At 39.9% G+C, this 15,811-nt stretch overlaps 1 protein-coding gene across 1 annotated transcript in view; it reads right to left on the reverse strand.

Annotated features, from left to right (window-relative positions):
- Positions 1-15,811, reverse strand: part of GRIN3A (glutamate ionotropic receptor NMDA type subunit 3A) — a 74,674-nt gene that overhangs the window by 52,810 nt on the left and 6,053 nt on the right. The gene's annotated exons all lie outside the window — the stretch shown is intronic.

The raw sequence follows: 15,811 nt of genomic DNA on the forward strand, positions 1-15,811 counted from the left end.
TTTTTTAAGAGCTTTGTGCTTTAGGATCTGCTAGGGATGCACAAAAGGCTCTCAAATACTCCGAACCAAATGAATCAATAAACTCTTGTCTGAGCTTCGGCTTCCTACAGACACAGGAGGCATTTTCTTCCTCACAGCTCAGCTTTTCCTGCCCTGGCCCACATGATGATGCATATGGATGCTATGCTCTCTCTAGGCCAGCTCTTTAACCCTGATATCAGCAGGTAGCTGATGAGCGACTGCATCATCATCTGACGAAAATGCCCTCAGCTCCTGATAACAAACTCCATGAGTGTTTTGACGCAGTTGGGCAGCCAGACCAAGCTCTCTGTAGGTAGGCTGGGTGCAGCTGAGGCAAATAACATCTTTATTTGCATAGCTGCAAATCTGAAAGTATCAGATGTATTAATGGATCTGCCTGAATACGACTGCCCTCTTGTGCACTGTGTGGCCTGTAAACTCTTAAAACACAGTAGCTGTGACTTGCTTTAAATGGCACCTCATTCACCATCCCTCCTACAGCCTTTGCCAGTCCAGCGTTACAGACTAACATCACAGCCAAGTCTAGCACTACCAGTTCTATGGACTAGAAGAAATAATGCCATTTATGAATTTAACAAGCAAGGCAGAAGTTATAAGTTTAATGATTTGGGAGCCAGCCTTGAGTTATGCAAAATACATTGAGTTAGGTATTCACAAAATTGCTTCAGCATAATTGTTGGCACGTGGATTGTTTGCAAACAGCTTAGCACAAACTACTTAGCGTTAATCATTTGTTCCGTGACATAGTTAGTCATGTACTATTTCTGCTTCTTGAGTGGGTGATTGTATCCTCTTAAAGGAGAGGGTAAGAACCAGCAAAAATGAAACGCGTCCTGGGAGTTCAACATGGATATGCGCTTATGAAAGCGTCATGTCTCAGTAATCTCAGCAAGCTGTTTGCGTCTATCTATTTCCATGCAAACAATCCGCAATGACTCTGCAGAGTCTGCTGAACCAAGCCTGGGGACGAGGAATCCACATCTACTATTTTTGGTGCTGCTGATTCTTTTTAACTTTCTGAACAAGGGGAAGTGTTGCAGAGGAGTATTTAATTCCCCCAGACAACCTGGAAGGAAGTGATGACAGACCATCGCTCCTATGAGTCTGGCAAGAACATACGATCAAAGCTGCTATCTCTCTCTGCAGGAAACAGTACTGCTTCAGGGAGAGAGAACCTACAACAACAAAAAAAAAAAATCACAAAAAATGCATACTCCCTGAAGAAATAGGAATGTATTTTTTCTTCTTTCCCATTTCAGTTTGCTCTGTTTATGTGGTTTTAGCACTTGATTGCAAGTCTTCATCAGTTTTCCAGAAGATAAATTACACTTCTACACATTTCAGTGAACTGGATGGAAGTAAGGAAGGTGAAAAACTGTAAGGTCTGAATTTTGCTCTAATATTGCTTTCATATTTTGCATCAACACAGAGGCTCCACTGCCCCATCTGAGCAAGGGAACTGAAATATTCTGTAAAATTCCTTGCTTAAAAACCTTTATCGGGTACCACACAGAACACCAGGATATATTATTAATAAACTGGAGTGAAACAGCCAGCCAACTGTGACAATAAAGGGGAGAGTCACTCACAGAAAGCAGGACCTTTTGTTGAAATGTTTGCTTTTCTTTTCTGAAAGATAAGCAACATTTGGAGGCCACTCTTAAAGTGACTGAAGATTTTATGCAGGCTTGAACATACTAATTGACACACATGCGGACTGTTAAACCATGTGTAGGGGACACCAGGCAAAGAGGTGTGAAGGCTGCTGGAACACCACTGTCTAAGATCACGGTGAAGGCAAGGGAAAAAAACCCACCAGGAGGGCAGTGTTGGTCTGGCCCATGCTGTGCAACTGGAAGCACTGCTCAGATCGAGTGAATTCCTCTGCAAAGAACACATTTTGTGCACAGCAGGCAACTTGCTCTCTGGGTTGGCTGCTTCTTCCTCTCACCACTAAAACTCTTACAAAGGATGAATGCTGCAGCACCACACAACAGCTCCAGTGGCCACCACATCGTTGTTACACTGGGTAGTGGTCAAACGTGCATGTAGAATCTGACCATTGTTTACAGACAGGCAACGCGTTGCTGCTGATTGTGACAGCCTTGGACAACATTTAACCTTCCAGAGGAAACTTCTGACAAAGCAAGAAAATTCAGCTGGACTTCTCTATGCCTGCACTAGTGGACCAGTAACTATTCTGGTACTCAGTCCTGTGTATTTTCCTATACATTTTTAACTGTGTTGGAGAAGACTGAATTTCCCATTTGAGTCCCCTGTTCAGTGGTCAGACTGCAAACTCATTTCCCGCCCTCTTACTGACAATAATAAGCAATTTTGCTTCTTTGCTCTAATAAGATTGTATTAATTTTGTATGTCTCTCAGAAAACACAGAACCATAGAATCAACGAGGTTGGGAAAGACCTTTAAGATCATCAAGACCAACTGTTACCCCAGGACTCCCAAGTCCACCACTAAACCATGTCACTAAAGGCCTCTTCTACATGATTTCTGAAGACTTCCAGGGACAGTGATTCCACCACTTCCCCAGGTAGCCTGTTCCAATACCTGATCACCTTTTTGGTGAAGAAATTGTTCCTAATATCCTATCTAAACCTCCCCTGGTGCAGCTTGAGGCTGTTTCCTCTTGTCCTATTACTTGGGAGAAGAGCTCAGCCACCTTCTTACCCCATCCTCATTTCACGTAGTTGCTCTCACAGTGCTGGCATAATATGGATCCACAAAAAGATGAATTCAGTTATTCTCGATCTTAGTCAGTGAATGGCTTTCTATACATTTTTAAGTGAAGGGAACTCTCAGGTGACAATAAGGCAAAGTCAGGTAAAATTTAAGGTTAAAGCTGATGATAGAAGCGTTAAGTTTGCTTGTGAATATAGTTTTAAATTGCAAGCCACAGATCTTGTTGGACTAGTTCCTCATCCTAAGCAAAGCCATACCACACTTACATGGACAGGAATTATGAATACATTGCTTTGTTTTTTATAATGGTGGCAACTGCACCAGAAACAAGATAGATACTCACATGAATGAAATGATTCACTTCAGCTGTTCTTGTTCTCAACATTTGCTTTTCATGAACATTTCAGTAGTCAAATTACAGTAGGACAAATGCTCATAGAAAATGAATAGCAAAACCAAACACTTGCAGTATTCGCAAGTTCCAGCTTCCACATGTATCACCAATTCCTGCGTTTATCAGATTGGAAGAGAAAAAAAATTAATCATGCAGCTTAGCCAAACAACCAAACCTGTATGTCAAACTGGTCCCTATTCAAAGCCGGTGCAGTAAAAGGAAGCACTTTCGTGCATGTTTTGGAAGGCTTTGGGGTGCAGTTATTCCTAATGCTTATATTGTTCGTGCTTGTTCCAGAAATTTCAGGTGGTTTTCAGGCAGAAAAAAAATTCTGTCGTTATAAGATGTATTATTCACTGTGAATTCTCACTTCATTTTCCTCTTAACATACACTTCTGGGGAGGAATACAAGAGCTGTATGACATGGGCAACAAGCTCCCATTCTGTGTCAAGCAAAGTATCTTTCTTATGCTAAACATGCGGTATACTGCATCCCACCACAGGTCTCAATTTGCAACTTATTCTTTGCTGTAAACCTGTAAGGGTTGTGAATGCCCAAGGAGGACATTGCAGCACAGCTAACTTTCACACAACTACATGTTACATATTTATATGCACTGTCAAAATGGTGGGAAGATATGAATTTGAGTTTCACTGGAATCTAGCAGGCTGAGCTATTTATAAATAAGTGTCTTATTTTTGGTGCTCTTCAGAGAATGTGATGAACAGTGAGTGATGAGCAATTTATGTTGCTGATCATTTGTATCACAATAGAGCCTTGCAGTCTTTTTCTGGAGTCAAGATTCCAGGATCTGCAGTATCCTACAGTGGAAGACAGGGCACCAGAACAAAGACCAATGGGCAAGATTAAGTAAAGGTGAAGTGAGCATGCCACATGAAAATGGAAGAGAGGTAGAAAATGGTGTAGCTGAAAAAAAATTTGAGGGTTCTTGGGGATTCTGGGCATCAATATTCTAAATAGATGATATCTAAAATATATCTAAATCAGATATCTAAATAGACCCATCTCTCTCTCAAAAGAAACTCTCAGTGTGAGGAATCCTTTCCCACAAGTATTCTGCACTGAAGGATTTTCTGTTTATACAATGAAAGATAACATTAAGCAAAACATGGCATAATGAATGTGAAATAAATACCATTAGAAGGTGTAAAGAGATGTTAGGGGTATAACGGAATGAAAAAAGCAAGTTTTAATTAACAACTGTGTAAGTACCCTGTACTATGTAAACAATTCATGTATAAAAGATGATCGTAAGGGTGACTGAATAATCATAATTTTGGCTTCCCTGTTTTGACTGCTGATGCAAGATTCCTAATCAGAGGCCACAAGAGTATTGTTACCTGTACCAGTCTATCCAGCCTATTTCTATACTGATACATGGTGATATGAACTTTTAAAGAGGTGATTAATATGTGGGGGTTTTTTTCTCCCCCAAATCTCTGAGGAACAAATGCTGATGCCAGACTTTATCATTTCACCCCTCATTAGCTCTGTAGTAGACATTATTACAGATGCCAGTGGAAGTTTGGCATGAGCTGCCCCTCTGTGTTGTCGGAAGGTAGCTGCCAACAGCAGCAGATCATCTGCCTGCCATACCAGGCAGTGCATTTGGTTTTGTGGAACTGGCAACAAAGAGGGGATATCGGGATCATACTGCACAACTCCGCCTCCTTTTGTGATCCTGGAGCAATGGAGTATCACTAAATGTTCCTGGTGCAGGTTGTGTGCTTGCTGGATAGCTGGGGAAAGAGAGACGGCAGAAAAGCAGAGCCTTCCTTCAAAGTTTTACTTGGTTTTGTACTCTGTAAATAAGAATAAGCTCCTGGAAACTCCTTTTTGGTAAGTGCAACATGGTGCAATGATGTCTGAAGTTTTCAAGTCTCAAAGCTTAAACTAAAAATAGTTAACACTTTGTGCTTCAACTATTCACCCTCGTTTGCCTCAAGGCAATTTAAACAGAGGAAACCCAGCCACATAACTCTTTCACCTTTTTGCCCTTCCAATGTAGAAGTAAAAACTCCATGGCATTAGTGTACTAAGAAAATGTAAATCACAGTACCAGTACACTCTTGAAAGATGGCAGCTATCAGCTCCGGGTAAAGGTTAGATCTATTTTTCCCACATTCTAATGCTTACATTGAATACAGTAAATTCTTAAAAACTGTGCTCCTACAAGGAGCTGTTATATATGAGTAAGCCTTATACACTGAGAAAGTGATAAATAATTACCCTTTCATCTAAAATAGCACCAGAAATTTATCAAACTGTGAACTCATAATACTGACTTTTCATCTGATTTGCAAAAAAAAAAACAAAAACAAAAGTTCTTTTTAAGCTGGTTTGACTGAGTATGCTATTAAGATGAGTGTAATGTAACTGCTTTATCAGTAGCACCACTGAGAGAGCCTGGTGCATAATACAGCTGCTCTTTCTGGCTATTAATTGCTATGTCTAATAGTTCTTTCTTTGCAACAAATGCAAAACTTCATTTTTAAAATCTCAGTTTATGCTTGAAGATCTATCTCATCTTTTAACTCTGTCTTAAGTTAGAAAGCCTTGTAAAATGTCTTATGAGCAGCTAGGGCAATTTTCTTCACAGTGTTAAAAAAGCTGGAAGTGGAATAGCATCCCTTTAGGGAAATACTAAAAGTTTAAAATATGCCTGTGCAGCATATTCATTGATTTTTATAATGCATTTCAAATACTTTCCACATTGTAAAACAGGCCTTGGAAACTATCATCACAGATGAAAGCTGGTGAAGACAAAGTAATAAAAATACTGTAGCAAGAAAAGGAAAAAATGGTGCATGCTTCTGAATTCCTTAACATTTGATTTCTTCTGTATAATAATAACAATCAAATGATCACAGTAATTTCCTTGGTTACTGTGCTTTAGTGGCAGCTGTGTTCACCTTCACTCTTCTCTTCTCCCTATCCTTCTCCACCTCCCCATCTGCTGCCTGCAGCCATGCCAATTCAGGTGACTGCAACATTTCAGATAAAAGTTAATTAGCCAGCACAGTGCACACCAGGTCTTTTCAAAATGGTGTGAAGTGGAAACCTTCACATCAGCTCCTGACTGCTCGCTCAGCTCACCACTCCTGCAAGGGAGACTCTCTGCAGCAGGGCGCATCCAAGAGGTCCAGCATCATTTCTCAACTTGCTGGTAACACACTCAATACCTTGCAGAGATAGAGATGGCTGCTAGCACAGCACTGGTATGTATACACTCTCTGCTTACACCAACAAGGCATATATATGCTACAGGGATGCAAGATGCTTGTGAATGGCTGTACTGTATTATGCTGTTACGAAATGATACAGTAAGCTCAGGACTGAGTAGTGAACATCAAGCCTGAGTAGTTACGTTTTGAAATCCTGTTGACAGTCAAAACCAAGTCCCAAGGCTACCTGCACATAAACATTTGGTTGCAATGCTCTGCAAAGGTAGCATGTAACAATTACCATGGTTTACTGCAGTTGTGGTATGCCACGCTATCAAGTCCCTACTGAGTTCTTCATGTAGTTGTCCATAATTACGAAGAGTAATGTTAGTAGTTTGATGTGACAGCTGTGAAGCACTTGGGGCCAGATTGTGAACTTCTTAGTCACACTGACAAGGAGACCCTTGCACAAATGGCTTTGCTCAACTGTGACGCCCTTAATAAACGAATCATCTATCATTGCTGCCTACTCAAGCTTAGATCTTTCTCCCAGTTCTTCTGTTACTTCCACCATCTGCACATCCTCTCCCCATGGTGGTAAGAACAAACTTGGCTGATTGACAGGGCATTTGGGAAAATGTAGAGACCTTCAGGGCCAGACCACAAGTAAAGAACAGTCACTGATGTCCAAAGCTGCAATCCTAAAGCCACTGTACCTGAACTTGCTCCTATTTATTAGGAAATCCCTTTTGAGTACCTACTGGTATCATGCTGCATTGAAGTGACCTTGGTCTGTCTCCTGACACTCTGAAATGCTGACCAGAAGACGTCTGACCCAGGTGCCGGCACACCAGGTGGGACTGAGTCCTGAGATGCCCAGGTGTGTCCCTCTTCCTATAATTCTCAGCACCAAGGAGGAAAAAAGGCTTCCACTAATTACACACACCTATACCAAGGCCTCACACCCTTTGCAAGCCCTGCTCACAGTAGCAATAAACCACTATCTACCTTTGATCTAATCTCTGTTCCTCTCCTATATGTTGGCTTAGCAGTTTCCTGGGAGGTCTGCACTATTTTTTGGGGAAGCATTACTCACTGGAAGTAACTGTCCTTAGCCAGGGATCAAGACAGTTCTGTTAATTCAACCCTGACTTTGGCAAGCTGTTTCACTCTGTGCTTGGTGATCCCAGCTCTTTGTACAGTGCTTTCATGTAAAATTCAGTTCCCTTGTTTTTATGCTTCTGAAATCACCAAAAGTAGAGACAGAGAAGGGCACCTTTTCCTTTTCTTCTCAATTCAGTTTATTTTCTCCTCTTTCCCTGTGTCACTGACATTTATGTTTCTAGTTTTCTTGCTTCCTTTTTTTGTTTTCTTCCCTCTCTTTTCTATTGCTCCTTTCAGCTATTCAAAATAAACTCTGCAATTATTCAGAATAAACTCTGCTACTGCAGTAAGATTTGGTGTACTCTCTCACTCAATTAGACTGAAAAGATGATCCTTCCCCTGTTTAAAAGCCCTTCAGTAATATCTGCAGGACCATGAATTTATAGCCTGATTCTTCTTTGAAAGACAAACCTAGATTTTTAAAAGAAACTGTGTTTTATTTTCCAATTTTCTGCTAATTACAATAAATACATAAATTCTAGCCATGCTATGACTGGATTTCTTTAACATTAAAGAAATCCACAGAGGAAAAGGACAGAACACATGAGATAAATGTGTTACTTGATGGCTTAAAACTGTAACTAAATTCAACATAGCCTAAAGTCCTGTGAGTTTTCAGTATTTCATGAGCTTATAGTAAATACATCATTAAATACACCCCAGATGAGAACATGTCTAAGTAGTCTTTGAATTTAATTGCAAGCATTGAACTGAATAGCATATAGCATGACAAGATCCTTGGCTGTTTTCTAATTTCTATAACTCTGCTTCCATTTTAGTGGAAAGAAGGGGTGCTTTCTCTGACTTTTGTGGAAAAATTCTTGGGGGAAGTTATACTGAACACCCCACTTTACATTTCTAGAGTGTTTTCTTTGTTAATAATCTGCTTGGTACCATAACTTTTGTATTCATATTCTGCTAGCAAATTGTCTTTGAATGTGTCTTTCTTTTGGCCAAATTTTAATTTTTACTTAGTGAATAAAGCTAAATATTCTTTGGTGTTTCTTCTGATAATGCGTGTCATTCAGTAAAAACCAATGATTCAACCTTGTCATAGTTTAATCACTGATTATCAACACGAATTTGTGCAGTTTATTACAATAGACCTCTTCTAGGCTACGCAGTCAGGAAGACATTGTTTTGTAAACACCCAGAATAGCAAAAAATACAAAAGAAAACATCATGTATGGTATTAAATTCTGTGTTAACTCAGCTTTTCCTGTATCAGAGAAGCACATGATAAGGAATGAGAAAATCTTGTTACTAGCCAGCTCAGATATTTTCTCCAGGATCTAGTATGATGAATACAGCAAGAAGGAGACTAATACACAAATGGTCATCAAACTACAAAGCAGGTATCTTTGTTTTTGAGTTTTGGTGTCAATTCAATATAGATATTTGTTTTCCATTTACATAGGAAATGTCTACTGGTAGAGTATTTAACTATAAGAATCAACTTCTTTCTACTCCTTTCCTAAATCTTAACTCTTCACCACCTTTTTCAAAGGGAATTGATGTACTTGAAAATACAACAACTTACAAAGTTGACTAAGTGATTTGATAAAACTTGACAGAACTGGATGTACTTCAAGACATACTTCAGATGTACTGGATGTACATTGGCATAATTTTATCTAAGGATTCCCAGAGTCACGTACCTTAAATAATTACAGACTCAGTGCACACTCAAAAACTGGGTAATAACCCCTTGTTGATTTTGAGATAGTTTGTTTTGCTCACTGTTGACTTGAAGTCACTCAAATGAAGAATGTATTTCAAATAATGCTGCACTATCCAGTTTCAAAGACTGCAGTACTTATATCCCCCTACCTATGAAATAAGCAGACATTCAAACTATGTCCATGTCCAACATTTCCTTAAATAATAATTGCCAGGAAAGAAAAATGTACAGAAAATTACGGGTGGTGAATAATGCTGTGAATGGTAGCTGTGCAAACCAAGCCTTACAACTTACATTACAAATTACAAATACTGTAAAATAAGAACACCTTTATGATCTCTAAGCTAAGTGCTGAAGAAACTTAAAGGAGATGAAGGAGGAACCCTGCTGTAAAATTTCACTGAGACCTGGGTGACAAGGAATACTAAGCAACTTTTTAGTAATTCATTCAACTTCAAAGTCTTGAACTAATATGCCTAAAAACACTTTTTCACCTCCAAAATTTGCTCCTCTATAAGCAACAAAACAGCCAGGAAAAGAATATAGTCTCATACCTCAAAATGCTGTATACATTCACCATATAGCATGCTAAAACATTCTAAGCTGCAAGTTCCCTTAATTTCAAAAGCCCAGTGGTAGGATAGTGAATTCAATGGGTTTCTGAGGGGCTTTCTTCCAAAGGAGAGGGGTTGGACAGAGCACTGAAAGGTGATCCTTGGAAAATTTCACCCCATCAGATTTCTGGTTCTTTCTGTCTCAATGAGATGTTAAAATTAAGGATCCAGAGGACAGAACTGAAAGTAAAAATACCATCACCAGTTTCCTGCATTCTGAAAAAGGATCTTTTGAAGTCATCACGAACTGAATCCTCCTTAAAACTGTAAATGGGATAAAGAAACATTCATTTTTTTTTTCCTTTTCCATTGTCCCATGCTTCTGAGTATGCAAAGCTTACTGATAGGGGAACTACCCTTTAAAAAATTAGGGGACAAGGATGATTTCTTGTATTATCAAGCATGCAGTACAAAAAGAAAACAGACCCTGAGCATTAAACAAGGAGAAAAAACCCCGCAAAACATAGAAGGTGTCAATGCAACTCCCAAACGTTATGCCAACATCACTTTCACAAAACTTGAGAGCTTTCTGACCACAGACAAGAATATAAACAAGGACTCCTTTCCCTTCAACACATAAAATTTATCAACTTAAAGGTAACAGATTGGCTTCAGCTGACAAAACAAGTTAACTATGAAAACTGGTACTCTCACAGCTAACAATGTTCAGTACAGCACAGGAGCACAAGTAAAACCATTCTCAAAGTAACAACCAAAGTATAATACTGGGAAAAGCATGTGAGAGGCAGGAAATTGGATCAGTTAGTAACTACTACCTAGTTGCTTTTTAAGAGAGGACACCTTTCACATGATGCTAGGACCACAATGCTGCCAAGAAAATGTAGTTATGCCTCTGAAATCTGTGTTTAAAAGAATTAATGACTCTATAGGACACCTGGCTACAGAGCAAAACTGTTACACAAAGCTTTTTTACATAAGCCAGCAATGTAAAAGGATTCTCACTTCATATAAGATCAGCGGCCTAAATTGTCCAAATTTCAAAAGCTCACTATGAGCAAAACGGAACAGAGACCTTTAGCTGAAAGAGAAGCAACTGAACATCTGTTTGTATGTCCTTTCAATTTCCATCCTTTTTTCCCTCAAGGCACCTTCCATAAACCCTCCTGAAGTGCACAAAGAAAAGGTATGTGCCATACATACCATTTATGCAGTGTGAGGTGAGAAAGGTTGGTGATCACAGGGAAAGACTGAATACATATTCCTCATCCACACAGTAACTAGTACAAACTTCAACATTTGGACAATGTCAGGCTAGCAATGATGGCTTGAATTACCAGAGCCTGCAGCTAAGGATGTGTTTCGCAGTCTCTTCTAGAAAATGCGATTCTTAAAACCCTTTTTTTTTCCTTGGATGATCAAAACCATTTTTCTGCAAAAATGCAACTCTGGCTTGAAGAAGGAAAAAAAGCATCTTTGGGCATTTAGTTGGACAGAAGCTTTTCCACATCTCCATTCCCTTGCTGTAATTTCTGCCTGCCCTCATTGGTGCTCTGCATAGCCGGTGTCTTGCAGGTCAGTATGTCTTCTGGGGATAGCATACACACAGTGGTATTCCTGGCTATTTTCTGAAGGGAAAGATGTATAATTTCCCACCCAGCGTGGTTTGAGATATATATCTCTCTCTATATATATACACACACTATAAAGCTGCTTTCAAGAGAAAGCATAATCCCTTTAAAAGCAAACCAAAAATTAAACGTTAATCATCAGTTTCTTTTTACAGCATCTCTTCTGAGGCTGAGCTTGCTACTTCACCCGGGAATTCACTGTTTAACCTAAAACTCTGACTTGATTTATTTATTCTTTTGACCCTCTCTTAAGTCTTAGCAGTAATCAGCGGTGCTGCAATTCCAGCTCCTCAGGAAACCAGATAAAGCACAGACTAGCTATGCAGGCACTGATGATTCAGATTTACTTTATTGTTTCATTGCTTTGAAAATATTCCTTTTCATGTCAAAAGACATCAAAAGTACTGATTTATCTGAAACCCACTGAAAATACTCCCTAAGTTCTGAAGTTCAGAGAATGCTCCTGCAAACTCCCCTGTGTTTCTGATAGTATCGTATATAAAATGGATATTATGGGCTATTCTTCCCAGACTCTCAGCTCTGAATTGTAGTACTAGAAGTGATATCACTGTATTTATGGCTCACGTTCCCTGCATCTTTTCCCTGTACAATCCCTGGGAAAATTATTAATGATGTCGGCAGTTCTGGAATGAAAGAACAAACCTATGTAATGTGACAAGCCTTGCCTCAATGGCATCAGTGCTCTTGAGTTGCTGTCTCCAAAATAATGAGCTGTCAAAGCTTCAGTGCAATTTGCATTTGTGTTAGTAGTGAAGAAATCCAGCTGTTTTTTGCTTGCTGAATGTTAGTGTTTAATTGTTACTTTTGTTTATCAAGAGCATGAAGATTTACAAGGGTGACAGTAAACTCGAGAAAAGTAAACAGCTTTTTTCAGGTCATAACTGCATCTGGATTTACTATCAGTATATGTTAGTAATTAAATCACATATACATATGAAAATGAAAGAAGTATGTCGCATTTTACCCTGTGTAGCATTCAAGCCACATGTGCATTTTGCACTCACAATAATAAGCCTCCCTCAAAAGCTGTTGCTCGTAAGAGAACAAATGCAGTACCACACTTCATGGTGGCTGTTGTCTTGTGATTGTTAATTGTCATGGAGGAAGACTATGGTCCCTTTTTTTTTTTTTACTTCAGGAGAATAGAATTTAATAAGAAACAGACTTTTAAAGACGCTCAAATACTCTAGGTATCTATCTGACTGTCGTTGCCCAGCTGTGACAATGTGGATTTCCTCTCAATCTTACATATTTGAAGTATATCATCAAATGTCACAGAGGCAACAGCCAGCATTATTGAAACATATTTCAATTCTGGTTCCTTATCTTTTCATTTTAAGTATCACTTTTTGCCATATTAGGGAAGATTTGCTCAAAGATCAACATGCTTATGACAAAGTTCTGCATGAAGTAATGATGGAAACATTCAGCAGTAGTACAAACTGTATGTGTATGTTTCTGTCCTGGCATAACGTGGAAAATGAGAACTTGTTAGACATTACTACATTAAAAACCATCCTAACAAAAATTCTGAATGCTGAGGAAAAGCAGCTCCAGGCAGCATCTAGCGATTGTCGAGTTTGTAGTATGTCTGCCATGCTGCTCATATGGCAGACAGTGGGAAATGCTCTTCCAGGGCAAAAAAGTTTTGGGTCTACTTCTGTTCCTGCCTGGAAGAAAGCTAACTGTTGGCAGCCCCGCAAGGCATGCACCAGTAGCATTTTGGGGCGAGGGAGAATTGCTCTGGCAAAGTATCAGTGGGAAAGGTGTCCCCAGGGAGGCTGTTGCTTCACATTTCAGATGCAGGGTTAGATCTCAGGAAGTTCTTCTTGACTGACTTTTCTTCTGACTCTTCTTCTCTGAAAAACTTCATGCTGGGCCTATCAGCAAAATCTGCCTCACCTATAAGAATGTCATTTACACTTGCTTCCTCTAAAACTGCCAGTCTGTAGCTCCAAGGCCATTAAACCAGGAAGGTAGGAAGTCCATGGCATGTTCATTTCATGCTGGTGCTTGCACGGGACTGTAGGTGACACAAAATCCCTGCCTGCAGCAAGCAGTAAGACACCAGCGGCTGCTGAGGTCAGTACGTCTGGGATTCCCCACATCCAAGATGCTGTTGAAAATCCTGTAACTCTGGAAAGCATGTGAGGTAAGACTGCTGGAGTCAGAGTGCTGCCTCCAGAGTTAGCCTTAAAATGGTATTTATTGCACAAAGGTATGAAACAGAGTGTTCAGAAAGATGTCAGGCCTTTCCAAGCCAATCTTGAGAGACTAATACACTTGTATTACTTGCTGGCCTTTAGGTAAGACTGAGATTTTTTTTAAATCCATAGAGCCTTGAAGAGTGATTTATTTTTTAGCTCAGCTGAAAAAAAAAAATGGACTTTATTCAGCACAGGTTCAATGTCAGCATCGGTTTCACTGTCACTGAAGACAATAACAATTAAATGCCTGCTTAAAAAACAAAGTCCTGATTTGGATAGGTTGATCCAGTTGGCTTCCCACTGATAGCAATCTGAAAGTTAGGCAGAAGCTTTGAAGTTTGTGGAAAGGAGCAATGACTCTAACCCTGTGCTATATGCGTTTAACACATCTTGTGTCATCAGGCAACTTTGGATGAACATAGACCCATCCCTAAGAGGGAAGAGAAAATAATTCTGATTTTAACAGGCATAGCAATAAAATGCTGGATTTAGGATCAGGTCTCCAGGGAGCTTTGCCTACTGCATCGCAACTCCAAGTGTAGCTGCAAAGCTGGTACATGTAACTGACCAAACCTGGGTGCTACTGGCACCAAATGCGCATCAAGTGGCATTCGATGGCACTGATTAGCCTTGAGTTTCTGTACAAATCTAGAGAAACCTGAGTTACATGAGTTTTGTTGAGGTAGAGAAAACCATCAGAGTTCAGACCAGCATATAGCAGTCATACACCTTCAGTTACAGACTAAGAGCTGCCTAGCACAGACTTTCTTTTCCTTTTCTATCACATTCTAACACAAAAATACAGAAGTCCAATGGTGATCCAGGCAGGATTTTACATTTGCTTTTGCAAAGCAAAATCATTGGCAATCTTTATTTTCTGACTACATTTTGAGAGCAAAGTTGAGCTATCTCTTTTTATACAAAATAACTATTTAAATGGCAGGTTCTGCCATTTTATTCATGATTTCCCTTGCATGGGTCACACAGACTAAAGCATTTTCTTCCAGTTCTTTTGCCTGAAGATGATTACTGGCATCAAATAGGCATTTGCAAAATATTGAACCATTTTGCAGAGTGTGTAACACTAAGTTGCTGTCCTGGTTTCAGCTGTAACAGTTATTTTTCTCTCCCTTAGAAGCTGGTGTAGTGCTGTGCTTTGGCTTTAGTCTCAGAACAGTGCTGATAACACACGAACATTTTAGCTGTTGCTAAGTAGTCCTTACCCTGATCAAGGACTTTTCAGCCTCATGCTCTTCCAGTGAGGAGGGGCATGGGAAGCCGGGAGGAAGCAGAGACAGGACACGGGACCCAAACTAGCCGAAGGGGTATTCCACACCACAGCACGTCATGCCCAGTATATAAACTGGGGGGAGTTACCCAGAAGGGCAAATCGCTGCTTGGGTCAGGTTGGGTGTCAGTCGGCAGCTGGTGAGCAATTGTATCATGCATCACTTGGGTTTATTGTTGTTTTTTTCTTTTCCCTTTTACTTTCACGTTCTCTCCCCCTGTTATTTCCCTTATCATTATTATCATTATTAGTAGTAGTTTTATCTTATACTTTAGTTATTGGACTGCTCTCATCTCAACCCATAGGATTTACATTCTTCTGATTCTCCTCCCCATCCTGCCTGGAGGAGGATGAGCGAATGACTGCGTGGTGCTGAGTTACTGGCTGGGTCTACACCACGACAATTGCCATCTCTGTATAACAGAAAGTTTAGCTCCCATTGGATACAACTATTTGTGCCTAAGACAGTAATTAGTTTCTACTATTTTAGCTACACTAACAAACACAAACACTGTCAGACTTTAGTTGCTACTATTTTAGTTAGGCAATTAGATTTAGGAAAAATCTGATCTAGCAACAACGCGTGAACTACAAGTAAAGAAAATCCTAATGCTTTAGTGAGCTCAATACAGTCAAGTTACAGTGAACAACTTCCCCAAGAAGTGTCATCTGGTGAACAACCTACAGTGCCCACACACAATTAGAGCGCAGCATTTAGACCAGTAATAAACAAACACCCTGACTGCCGGGTTTAGCCTTTCCGGCCCCCCCGCCCCCAATTTTTTGCTAACGCTTAATTTTTGTCTGCAAAGCGTGTCCTTCTCCAAAAGCTAAGGACCATGGGAAGAGCAGCTTCTCACCAGTGCATATTCTGGACGCCGCTTCCCCTCTCAAGTCTACAACTTAACGCGACGTATGACTTCAG

This window comes from Strigops habroptila, chromosome Z (genome assembly GCF_004027225.2).
Source record: "Strigops habroptila isolate Jane chromosome Z, bStrHab1.2.pri, whole genome shotgun sequence".
NCBI lineage: Eukaryota > Metazoa > Chordata > Aves > Psittaciformes > Psittacidae > Strigops > Strigops habroptila.